At 37.9% G+C, this 13,665-nt stretch overlaps 1 protein-coding gene across 1 annotated transcript in view; it reads right to left on the reverse strand.

Annotated features, from left to right (window-relative positions):
• Positions 1-1,632, reverse strand: part of CDK14 (cyclin dependent kinase 14) — a 633,696-nt gene extending 632,064 nt beyond the window's left edge. Inside the window, exon 1 of the mRNA XM_058725146.1 lies at positions 1,613-1,632. The gene's annotated coding sequence lies outside the window, so the exon portion shown is untranslated. The remainder of the gene's footprint in view (positions 1-1,612) is intronic.
• Positions 1,633-13,665: the final 12,033 nt, after the last annotated feature.

Below are 13,665 nucleotides of genomic sequence, written 5' to 3' on the forward strand. Positions count from 1 at the left end.
GTTCTTTGCTCAAGAATGGTAACTTTAGCTTAGAATCAAGTTTGAGTAAAATAATTTAGAAAATGTTAGGGAGGTTTGCTTATCAGTCTTGTTTGATTCTAGAGGTTGAGTTGAAATAAAACTGTAAGAGTGAGACTTTCTCGATTCTTATACACCTCTAAGCAAGCACATCACATAACCTCCTTGACTTCCATGTCCTTATTCACTAACGGATAATGGGGAAAGTGTTGCCTCACTTCACCCCCAAGGTTTTTGTGAGGATTAAAAGGAAAGAATTGTTTTAAAAAACTGAAAATGCATAGCTGCATGCAAAAGAATGAAACTGGACAACTTTCTTACACCATACACAAAAATAAATTCAAAATGGATTAAAGGCCTGAATCTAAGTCCCCAAACCATGAAACTCCTAAAAAATATACAGGTGGTAATCTCTTGGACATCAGCATTAGCAACGTTTTTCTGGATATGCCTCCGTAGGCAAAAGAAACAAAAGCAAACTATTGGGACAACATCAAACTAAAAAGCTTCTGCACATCAAAGGAAACCATCAAGAAAACAAAAAGGCAACCTAGATATGAAGTTAATATTGAAAATATATAAAGAACTCATACAAACCAGCACCAAAAAATAATAATGATAATAACCTAATTAAAAATGCTCAAAAGACATGAACAGATACTTCTCCAAAGAAGACATGCTGATGGCCAACAGACACACTAAAAGATGCTCAACATCACCAATCATTAGGTAAATGCAAATCAAAACCACAATCATACTAGTCAAAATGGCTGGTATCAAAAAGACAAACAATGGCAAGTGGTGAGAAGGATGTGGAAAAGAGGGAATCCCCATAACCTGTTGGTGGGAATGTAAATTAGTGCAGTACTATGGAAACAGTATGGAGGCTCCTAAAAAAAAATTAAAAATAGAAATACCATATGATCCACTAATTCTACTGCTGGGTATTTACCCAAAGAAAATACAAACACTAATATGAAAAGATATACATCCCTATGTTTATTGCATCATTATTTGCAGTAGCCAATATATGGAAGCAACCTAAGTGACCACTGATAGATGAGTGGAATAAGATATGGTATACATATATACAATGAAATATTACTCAGCCATAAACAAGAATGAGATCTTGTCATTCGCAACAACATGAATAGACCTAGAGGGTATCATGCTAAGCAAAATAAGTCACACAAATAAATAAGTCAGAGATATGATTTCAGTTATATGTGGAATCTTAAGAAACAAAACAAATAAACAAAAATAGACTCATAAATACAGAGAACCAACTGGTATTACCACAGTGGGGGGAGTGGAGAGATGGGCAAAATAGGTAAAGGGTTTTAAGAAGTACAAACATCCAGTTATAAAATAAGTAAGTCTTGGGGATGAAAAGTATAGCATAAGAAGTATAGTCAACAATATTGTAATAACATTGATTAGTGACAGATGGTGAGCATCGTGTAACTTACAGAATTATTGAATCACTGTTTTACACCTGAAACTAAAATAACATTGTATGCCGACTGCACAATTAAAAAAAAAAAAAAAAGCACTCTATAAATGCAAGAATTTACTCAAAAAACTTTTTTCTTACCCAATTTCTTTTTTGCATGTCATTCAACAGCAGGCAGACTGGATTATGTCAGGAGCAACAGTCCTGAATTAATCTGATTCATGTCTTTAAAGTGCTCTTATCAGTATCTATAAAAGAAAAATCAATTTGATTAATCAACTGGAATTCTTTTTTTGGGACGGTGGCAATTTTAAATACAGTTTTATTTAAGACATTGCATTTTCCACTTAACAAGAGAGTGTTTATTAAGTGCAATGTCATTTCCTTTCCCAGTAACATATTCCAAATTCATGTATTGAGAATGCCCAGTTTATTTACTATAGCAGCTCGACTTAAATTTTATTCATTTTTAATGTTTTATTCATTTTTGAGAGACAGACTGTGAGCGGGGGAGGAGCAGAAAGAGGGAGACACAGAATCCAAAGTGGGCTGCAGGCTCTGAGTGGTCAGCAGAGCTCGATGAGAGGCTCGAACTCAATGACCGTGAGATCGTGACCTGAGCCGAAGTCAGACGCTTAACCGTCTGAACCACCCAGGCACCTCAACTATACCAGCTTGACTTTTAAACTGCCATGGACTTTGCTATGAATTTGGGTCCTTCAAGTGTTTTGTGTGTAGCAAGGCTAGACCTATTCTCAGGTTAGCAACCTCTTCAGTGGTGAGCCTAGAGGAGGCACCATCTGAAGGAGGAGCTCCACCACCAGGAAAGCCCCCAGGCATTCCTCCAGGCATGCCTCCTGCCTTATCTCCTGCATTCTGGTACAGCTTGGTAATGAAAGGGTTGCAGACTTTCTCCAGCTCTTCCTGCTGATGTTCAAATTCTTCCTTCTCTGCAGTCTGGTTTTTATCAAGTCAGTTGATGATTTCATTACACTTGTCAAGAATCTTCTCTTTGTTCTCATCGTTGATTTTGCCCTGAGTTTTTTCATTTTTCAACAATTGCTTTCATGTTGAATGCATAAGATTCAAGCAAGTTTAAACTCACAGGCATACTTCCTTGCCCCTCTGTGGCATTCCTCAGATTCAAGTCACTTTTGATACTGATGCTAATGACATCCTCAATGTCTCTGCCGTGGATAAGAGCAGGAAAAGAGAACAAGATTACCTTCAATGGCAACAAGGGCCGCTTGAGCAAAGAAGGCATTGAGTGCATGGTCCAGGAAACTGAGAAGTATGAAGCTAAAGATGAGAAGCAGCAGAACAAGGTGTCTTCCAAGAATTCACTTGAATCTTCTGGAGTTCTCTATTATTCATTAAAAATAAATGAGGCCTGGCCAATAACAGGTACTGAATAAATGTTTGTTGAATGAATTCAGAAGTGCCATAACTTAAAACATTTGATAAGATTCCACTTGCAAGGCTGTTAAAAGTCAAAACAGTGGCTAAAAGAACCCTGTTACTAGGGAAACACAATTTTTTTGTGAAGAGAGACTTGAATAAGAATTAGAACCACAGTGTAGTAGTAAATGTTCTTCTGGCAGAATCAATCACTTTGGTGAGTGTCCAGCATAAGTGTGTAATACCAACATTATTTAGCACGTCTATTAAAAAAAGAGTGCAAGGTAAAAGTAAAACTGTGAAGATGGTGTTAAACTCTTCATTGTTATATATTACAGCATAATGTTGGACCAAAAAATGCACATACATTTCATAAAATCTGTGAGAAACCAGGACATTTGCAATGTGCACAGGCATAGAATAATGAATCTCTGAGGGTGACAGTGATAAATAATCTCAAATAATACACTGAAGACCTAGAAAAGGGTTAAAGGAGTCATTATGGAAGATACTGGTAATGCTGGCTATAACTCATGAAGAAGGTTGAGAAACAAAAAGACTTGTCCTTTTTTGGGGGGTTTTCTTACATTGTCTTAGCAAGGACTATCTTCTACCATCTGTCTTCAATATTTGTTTCCACATTTTGTAACTCTTTGATAGCATTTTTTTTCTTTTTTTAAACAGCTTTATTGAGATACAATTCTCACATACCACATAATTGACCCATTTAAATGTGTACTATTCAATGGGTTTTTTTTTGTATATTCACACAATTGTGCAACCACTAGCACCATTTAATTCCAAAACATTCTCATCACCCCTACTAAAAACTCCTACCTATAAGCAGTTGCTCCCTATTCTCCCTCCCCACAAGACAACCATTAATTGACTTTCTACCTCCATAAATTTGCCTATCCTGGACATTTCACAATTCTGGACACATACCATATGTGGTCTTTTGTGATTGGCTTCTTTCACTTAGCATAACATTTTCAAGGTTCATCCTATTGCAGCATGTATCAGTATTCCATTTCTTTTTATTGCTGAGCACTATTCCATTGTATGGATATACCACACTTTATTTATCCTTAGATAAGTTGATATAAGTTGACAGTCAGAAATTTGGGTTGTTTTCACAATTATAAATGCTACTGCTATGAACATTTGTGTACAAGTTTTTGGGTGGAGATATGTTTCCATTTCTCTTGGGCATGTACTTGTGAGTAGAATGACTGGATCATACAGTAACCCACTGTAAACTTTTTTTTAATTTTCTTTTTTAACGTTTATTTATTTTTGAGGGAGACAGAGAGAGAGGGAGGCAAGGAGGGTGAGCAGGAGAGGGGCAGAGAGAGGGAGATACAGAATCTGAAGCAGGCTCCAGGCTCCAAGCTGTCAGCACAGAGTCCAACACGGGGCTCAAACTCACAAACCAGGAGATCATGACCTGAGCTGAAGTCGGCGCTTAACTGACTGAGTCACTCAGGTGGCCCTCAACATTTTTTTTTCTTAAAGTTTATTTACTTATTTTGAGAGATACAGAGAGAGTGCTAGCAGGGGAGGGGCAGAGAAAGAGGAGAATCCATGCAGGCTCTGAACTGTCAGCACAGAGCCTGTGTGGGGCTCCAAATCACAAAACCATGAGATCATGACCTCAGCCAAAATCAAGAGTTGGAGGCTTAACAGACTGAACCACCCAGGCGCCCTGACTCTGTGTCAACTTTGTAAAAAACTTTTAAAAACTTGAGATTGTAATTCACATCCCGGAAAATTCACCATTTTAAGTGTAACACTTTACAGGGTTTTCGTATATTCATAAGGCTATGCAACTATCATCAACATCTGATTCTAGAAAAAATTTCACCACCCTAGATGGAAACCTTGCACTCATTATCCTTGAATTAATGCTGGATCAATAAGCCTAGAGTCCTCTACTCTTTCTTCTGTCTTGGGAAAATGATTTAAAACATTGTCCTTTTTATTCAAATTGAAGTATCAACTATGTACTTGTAAAAAAAAGCATACTGACTTTTAAAAATAATGAATTTATAGAGGTATAATTCACATACATAAACTTTGCTCATTTAAGTGTACAATTTAGTGGGTTTTAGTTCACCCACAAAATTGTGCTATCACTACCACTATCAAATTCAGGAATATTTTCATCATGCCAAAAAGAAGCCCTGTACTTATTAGTAGTTACCTCCATTTTCCCCTCCCCTTGGCCTCTGGCAACCACTAACATACTCTCTGTCCCTATAGATTTTCCTATTATAGATTATGATTAACTTTTAGGGGAATAAAAGAGGATTCTTATACTATGTTCACTGACCACTTCTTTGAAGCATAAATCATTTGGTTATACACACACATACATGTACACACACACACATAACTATTGCTGTTATCATTACTGACATTTTCATACCTCCATGCCACTGTCCTGTACTCACAGATGAGCTCAGCACCTGTCAAAATACCAATGTGGGGAAAAATACTGACACCATATGGCAGAATATTGGTATCCTCAAGAGAGGAATTTACTGCATTATCTCCCTAGTGATCATATAATTACAAACTAAAATAATACAACTTTTTAAATCAAACATATTTTTTCAAAAGAGAATTTAAACACCATAACATGCAACATTGCTAAGGATGTAAGGAAAGAGGCATTCTTTTATTTTAAGTTTATTTATTTATTTTGAGAGAGAGAGAGAGAGAGAGAGAGCGAGCATGCAGGGAAGGGCAGACAGAAGGAGACAAAGGATCTGAAGTAGGTTCTGTGCTGAGAGCAGAGAGCCTGATGAGGGCCTTAAACTCATGAACTCTTGAACTCTTGAACTCACAAACTCACAAACTCAAGAACTGTGAGATCATAACCTGAGCCAAAGTCAGACACAAAACTGACTAAGCCACCCAGGTGCCCCTGGAAAGAGGCATCCTTATACGTTGTCAGTTGGAATTTAAGGTGTTACATTCCTAAAGGCTAACTGGCCAGAAGTAGCAAAAAATTTTAAATTAGGGGACCCTGGATGGCTCAGTTGGTTAAGTGACTGACTTTGGCTCAGGTCATGATCTCACAGCTCATGAGTTCGAGCCCTGCATAGGGTTCTGTGCTGACAGCTCATAGCCTGGAGCCTGCTTCAGATTCTGTGTCTCCCTCTCTCTCTGACCCTCTCCCGTTTACACTCTGTCCTCTCTCTCTTTCAAAAATAAATGAACATTAAAAATATTTTTAAAACAAAAAAATCTTTAAATTAGCATAATTTTTGATCCGGAAATTTCACTTTAAGGAATTTATTCTAAAGAAATTTTCTTAGTAACCTTTAAAGATGTATGTAAAGGATTGTTCATTATCTTATCAGTATTTAAAATACCAAAAATAAATAAGAAACGATCTAAATATTGTTTAAACGAAAGAGGTTAGTTACTTAACTTACCAAAAGGTCATATGATCAATTACAACGCTACTGTTAAAAATTATATGGAGGGTCGGGGCGCCTGGGTGGCGCAGTCGGTTAAGCGTCCGACTTCAGCCAGGTCACGATCTCGCGGTCTGTGAGTTCGAGCCCCGCGTCAGGCTCTGGGCTGATGGCTCGGAGCCTGGAGCCTGTTTCCGATTCTGTGTCTCCCTCTCTCTCTGCCCCTCCCCCGTTCATGCTCTGTCTCTCTCTGTCCCAAAAATAAATAAAAAATGTTGGAAAAAAAAATTAAAAAAAAAAAAATTATATGGAGGGTCTTTGAGAGAGGGGGCCAAGACGGCAGAACAGCATGGAAGTCTTTTGTGTCTCTCATCCATGAAATACAGCCAGATCAACACTAAACCATCCTGCACATCTAGAAAACTGATTTGAAGATTAACACAATATGCACAACTTGAACCATAGAACTCAGCAGGCGTGCAGCATGGAGAGGTGAATTGGGGGAGAGAGAAGCCACAGAGGGCAGGAAGCTGTTGTTGCTTGCAGAGAGAGGATGGAGACTGGGGAGAGTACGGGAAAAACACCCTCCCCCCCAAAGCAGCTGGAGTGAAAAAGTGGAAACAGCCACAGGGACTGAACAAAAAAGGGAGAAAGGAGAAAGTAGAGGGTTTAAATTCCATTAAGGTTCTATAAACAGGGGAGCGCAGAGTCTGAAACTCTGCAGCTCAATACCTGGTGGTGCTCTGGTGGGAAGGGAGAATCCCCAGAAGCAGAGAGAAAGGACCAAGAGGTCCTTGGGCCACACAGGGAGAGGTGGTTCCCCTGCTGGGAGGATATTTGGTACAGGCTGTGTGGTACCCCCACAGGGAAAGGTCCCAACGGACCCTGGAGAACAACCACATTTTCTGGTGCCAGAACAGAAACATTAAGGGTGAAGCCTGGTGCCAGATGTGTGTTGTGATTTACCATAATCCCTGAAACATTGCTGCTACACAATAGCATGAACTTTTTCTGAGGTGGGCTGGCATCCAGACAGTCTCTGGGCATCAGCAGCAGCACGGTCCCACAAATGTTCCTGGAGGGAGGTGGGCACCCAGCTATTGCTCAGTGAGACCTTCCCCAAGAAGATCTGAGCAGGTCAAAGTCGCAGTCCCTTAGAAGTGAGGGATTGGGAAACACAGCCACATCTGAGATAAAACTCGGGAGGGAGGTGCCACCTGGTCATGGACAGTGTAAACACGGGGAGTGGACGGAAGCTGGAGACAAAGGAGGGGTGTGTGATTGTTGGTGGGGGAGAACAGAGTTCTGATACTAGAGACTGAGTAGCTGGGTGATGCCATTTTCACCCCTCCTGCCCATGAGCATACACAGCTACAAGCACCACAACAATCCACCCCAGTAAGCTAAGCAGCGCCATCTAGTTGAGAATGGAGCTGTAATCCTAAACCCTGCTCAACTGGACCAACCTCGCTCTTCAGGAATACCACAAGTCTCTCAGTTGGCTTAGTATACAGACTATAAAGTGCTTCACACTTTGACTTCTAGGGGAAACCAATGTAATTTCAATCATATTTCACTCTGTTCGCTGGTCCACCTATTCAATTTTCTTTTCTTTTTCTTTTCTTTTATTATTCTTGCATACAAAAAGAAAAAAAAATTATTTTTACTTTCAATTTTTATTAAAAATATTTTTCTTTAAATTTTTTCTACTATATTTTTTACTTTTTTGTAAGTTTTTCAAATTCTATTTTACTTCCATCATTTCATTTTATTCTATTTCATTGTATTCATTTGTTCAAATTTTCAAACGTTTTCCTTTTTTTCTTTCTTTTTTCTTCTTCTTTGTTTTCATTTTTCATTTCTTGTCTTTCCTTTTTTTTCTCTAATCTATCAAGCTCCTATCGACAACCAGACCAAAACACATCTAGGATCTAGCATCATTTATTTGATTTTTTGTGTGTTGTTTTAATTTTTTAATTTTAATTTTTTTGACCTTATTAATTCCTTTTCTTCCTTCAAAATGTTGAAATGAAGGAATCTTCCCAAAATAAAAAGCAGGAAGAAATCATAGCCAGGGACTTAATAAACACAGATACAAGCAAGATGTCTGAACTAGAATTTAGAATCACGATAATAAGAATATTAGCTGGGGTTGAAAATAGATTAGAACTCCTTTTTGTGGAGATAAAAGGAGTAAAAGCTAGTCAGGATGAAATTAAAAAATGCCATAACTGAGCTGCAATCTCAAATGGATGCTATGTCAGCAAGGATTGATACAGAGGGCAAATTTATGGAGAATAATGAAGCAGAAAAAAAAGAGGGAGACTAAGGCAAAAGAGCACGATTTAAGAATTAGAGAAATGAGTGACTCATTAAAAAGGAACAACATCAGAATCATAGGGGTCCCAGAAGATGATGAGAGAGAAAAAAGGGTAGAAGGGTTATGAGAGTAAATCATAGCAGAAAAGTTTCCTAACCCGGTGAAAGACACAGACATCAAAATCCAGGAAGCACAGAGGACTCCCATTAGATTCAATAAAAACCAACCATAAACAAAGTCAAATTCAGAGTCAAATTCACAGAATACTCAGGCAAGGAAACAATCATGAAAGCAGCAAGGGAAAAAAAAGTCCTTAACCTACAGGGGAAGACGGATCAGGTTTGAAGCACACCTATCCACAGAAACTTGGCAGACCAGACAGGAGTGGCAGGATATATTCAATGTGCTGAATCAGAAAAATATGCAGCCAAGAATTCTTTATCCAGCAAGGCTGTCATTTAAAGTTTCCCAGACACCTAAATGTCTATCAACTGATGAATGGATAAAGAAATTGTGGTTTATATACACAATGGAGTACTATGTGGCAATGAGAAAGAATGAAATATGGCCCTTTGTAGCAACATGGATGGAACTGGAGAGTGTGATGCTAAGTGAAATAAGTCATACAGAGAAAGACAGATACCATATGTTTTCAATCTTATGTGGATCCTGAAAAACTTAAGAGAAACCCATGGGGGAGGGGAAGGAAAAAAAAAGAGGTTGGAGTGGGAGAGAGCCAAAGCATAAGAGACTGTTAAAAACTGAGAACAAACTGAGGGTTGATGGGGGGTGGGAGGGAGGGGAGGGTAAGTGATGGGCATTGAAGAGGGCATCTTTTGGGATGAGCACTGGGTGTTGTATGGAAACCAACTTGACAATAAGTTTCATATATTAAAAAAAAAATTCCCAGACAAACAAAAATTAAAGGAGTTCGTGACCACTAAACCAGTCCTGCAAGAAATTTTAAGGGGGATTCTCTGAAGGGAGAAAAGATGGAAGGAAAAAAAAAAAGACCAGAAGCAACAAAGATTAGAAAGGACCAGAGAACACCACCAGAAACTCCAACTCCACAGGCAACATAATGGCAATAAATTCATATCGTTCAGTACTCACTCTAAACATCAATGGGCTAAATGCTCTAATCAAAAGATTCAGGTAACAGAATGGATAAGAAAGCAAGATCCATATATATGCTGTTTATAAGAGACCCACTTTAGACCTAAAGACACCTTCAGATTGAAAGTAAGGGGATGGAGAACCATCTATCATGCTAATGGTCGACAAAAGAAAGCCAGAGTAGTCATGCTTATATCAGACAACCTAGACTTTAAAATAAAGACTGCAACAAGAGAGGAATAAGGGCATTATATCATAATTAAGGGATCTATGCACCAAGAAGAACTAACAATTGTAAACATTTATGTGCCAAATGTGAGAGCACCCAAAAAATATAAATCAATTAATCACAAACATAAAGAAATTCATTGATAGTAATACCATAACAGTAGGAGACTGCAACACCCCACTCACAGCAATGGACAGATCATCTAATCAAAAAGTCAACAAGGAAGCAATGGGTTTGAATGACACATTGGATGGATGGACTTAACAGATATATTCAGAAAATTTCATCCTAAAGCAGCGGAATACACATTCTTCTCCAGTGCACATGGAACATTCTCCAGAATAGATTGTATACTAGGACACAAATCAGCCCTCAGCAAGTACAAAAAGATCGAGATCATACTGTGCATATTTACAGACCCACAATACTATGAAACTCAAAATCAACCACAAGAAAAATGTGGGAAGATAACAAATACTAGGAGACTAAAAACCATCCTACTAAAGAATGAATGAGCTAACCAAGAAGTTAAAGAGGAAATTAAAAAGTACACGGAAGCCAAAGAAAATGATAACACCACAGCCCAAAACCTCTGGGATACAGCAAAGGCAGTCATAAGAGGGAAATATATAGCAATCCAGGCCTTCCTAAAGAAGGAAGAAAGGTCTCAGATACACAACCTAACCTTACATCTTAAAGAGCTGGAAAAGAACAGCAAATAAAACCCAAAGCCAGCAGAACACAAGAAATAATAAAGATTAGAGCAGAAATCTATGCTATTGAAACAAAAAAACAAACAAAAAACAAAAAACAAAACCAGTAGAACAGATCAATGAAACCAGAAGCTGGTTCTTTGAAAGAATTAACAAAATTGATAAACCCCTAGTCAGTTTGATCAAAAAGAAAAAGGAAAGGACCCAAATAAATAAAATCAAGAATGAAAGAGGAGAGATCACAACCAACACAGCAGAAATAAAAACAATAATAAGAGAATATTATGAGCAATTATATGTCAATAAAATGGGCAATCTGGAAGAAATGGACAAATTACTAGAAACATATACACTACCAAAATTGAAACAGGAAGAAATAGAAAATTTGAACAGACCCATAACCAGTAAAGAAATCAAACTAGTAATTAAAAATCTCCCAAAAACCAGGAGTCCAGGGCCAGATAGCTTTCCAGGGGAATTCTACCAAACATTTAAAGAAGAGTTAACATCTATTCTCTTGAAGCTGTTTTCCCAAAAATATAAATGGAAGGAAAACTTTCAAACTCTTTCTATGAAGCCAGTATTACCTTGATTCCAAAATCAAAGACCCGACTAAAAAGAACTATAGAACAATTTCCCTGATGAACATGGATGCAAAAATCCTCAACAAGGTATTAGCTAACCAGATCCAAGAATACATTAAAAAATTTTTTCACCATGACCAAGTGGGACTTATACCTGGGATGCAGGGCTGGTTCAATATCCACAAAACAATCAGTGTGATACATCACATCAATAAAAGAAAGGACAAGAACCATATGATCGTCTCAATAGATGCAGAGAAAGCATTTGACAAAATACAGCATCCTTTCTTGATAAAAACCTTCAAGAAAGTAGGGATAGAAGGATCATACCTCAAGATCATAAAAGCCATATATGAATGACCCAACGCTAATATCATCCTCAATGGGGAAAAACTGAGAGCTTTCCCCATAAGGTCAGGAACAAGACAGGGATGTCCATTCTCGCCACTGTTATTCAACATAGTATTGAAAGTCTTAGCCTCTGCAATCAGACAACACAAAGAAATAAAAAGCATCCGAATCTGTCAGGAGGAGGTCAAACTTTCACTCTGTGCAGATGACATGATACTCTGTATAGAAAACCCAAAAGATTCCACCAAAAAATGGCTAGAACTTATCCATGGATTCAGCAAAGTTGCAGGATATAAAATCAATGCACAGAAGTCAGTTGCCTTCCTATACACCAATAATGAAGCAACAGAAAGAGAAATCAAGGAATCGATCTCATGGACAATTGCACCAAGACCCATAAAATACCTAGGAATAAATCTACCCAAAATGGTGAAAAAATCTATACACAGCTTAGTAAAGCAATTGAAGAAGACACAAAAAAATGAAAAAATATTCCATGCTCCTGGATAGGAAGAACAAAGATTGTTAAAATGTCAATACTACCCAAAGCAATCTACATATTCAATGCAACACCTATCAAAATAACACCAGCATTTTTCACAGAGCTAGAACAAACAATCCTAAAATTTGTATGGAACCAGAAAAGATCCCAAATATTCAAAGCAACCTTGAAAAAGAAAACCAAAGCTGGAGGCATCACAATTCTGGACTTCAAGCTGTATTACAAAGCTGTAATCATCAAGACAGTGTGGTACTGGCACAAAAACAGACACTCAGATCAATGGAACAGAATAGAGAACCCAGAAATGGACCCACAAATATGTGGCCAACTCATATTTTCTGCTTTTCAAAGCAGAAAAGAATATCCAATGGAATAAAGACAGTCTCTTCAGCAAATGGTGCTGGAAAAACTGAACAGTGACATGCAGAAAAAGGAACCTGGACCACTTTCTTACACCATACACAAAAATAAACTCAAAATGGATGAAAGACCTAAATGTAAGACAGGAAGCCATCAAAATGGTCGAGGAGAAAGCAGGCAAACACCTTTTGACCTTGGCCACAGCAACTTCTTACTCGATGTGTCTGTGGAGGCAAGGGAAACAAAAGCAAAAATGAACTATTGGGACCTCATCAAAATAAAAAGCTTCTGCACAGTGAAGGAAACAGTCAGCAAAACTAAAAGGCAACTGATGGAATGGGAGAAGATATTTGCAAACGACATATCAGATAAAGGGTTAGTATCCAAAATTTATAAAGAACGTATCAAACTCAAACCCAAACAACAAATATTCTAGTGAAGAAATGGGCAAAAGACATGAATAGACACTTCTCCAAAGAAGACATCCACATGGCCAACTGACACATGAAAAAATGCTCAACATCACTCATCATCAAGGAAATACAAATCAAAACCGTAATGAGATACTACCTAATACCAGTCAGAATGGCTAACATGAACAACTCAGGCAACAAGAGATGTTGGCGAGGATGCGGAGAGAGAGAATCTCTTTTGCATTGCTGGTAGGAGTGCAATCTGGTGCAGCCACTCTGGAAAACAGTATGGAGGTTCCTCAAAAAAATTAAAAATAGAACTGCCCTATGACCCAGCAATTGCACAACTAAGTATTTATCCAGGGATACAGGTATGTTGTTTCGAAAGGGCACATGCACCCCAATGTTTATAGCAGCACTATCAACAATAGCCAAAGTATGAAACAAGCCCAAATGTCCATCAATGGATAAATGGATAAAGAAGATGTGGTATGAAATTAGCAGATGATGACATTAAAACAGCCCTTAGAAATATGCTCCAAAACAAAACATGGACATAGTGAGGAGTATAAAGGAAGATATCAAAACCAACCAAATGGAACTTCTAGACATGAAAATTCTGATACCTAAAATTAAAATTTCACTGGATAGGATTAACAACATATTAGACTCTGCAAAAGAAAAGACCTGTGAACCTGAATACATAGCAATAGAAACTACCCAAAATAAAGCACATGGGGAAAAAAAATACACATAGCACCTATGACCTGTGGGACAGTATCA

Source organism: Neofelis nebulosa, chromosome 4 (genome assembly GCF_028018385.1).
Source record: "Neofelis nebulosa isolate mNeoNeb1 chromosome 4, mNeoNeb1.pri, whole genome shotgun sequence".
Taxonomy (NCBI): domain Eukaryota; kingdom Metazoa; phylum Chordata; class Mammalia; order Carnivora; family Felidae; genus Neofelis; species Neofelis nebulosa.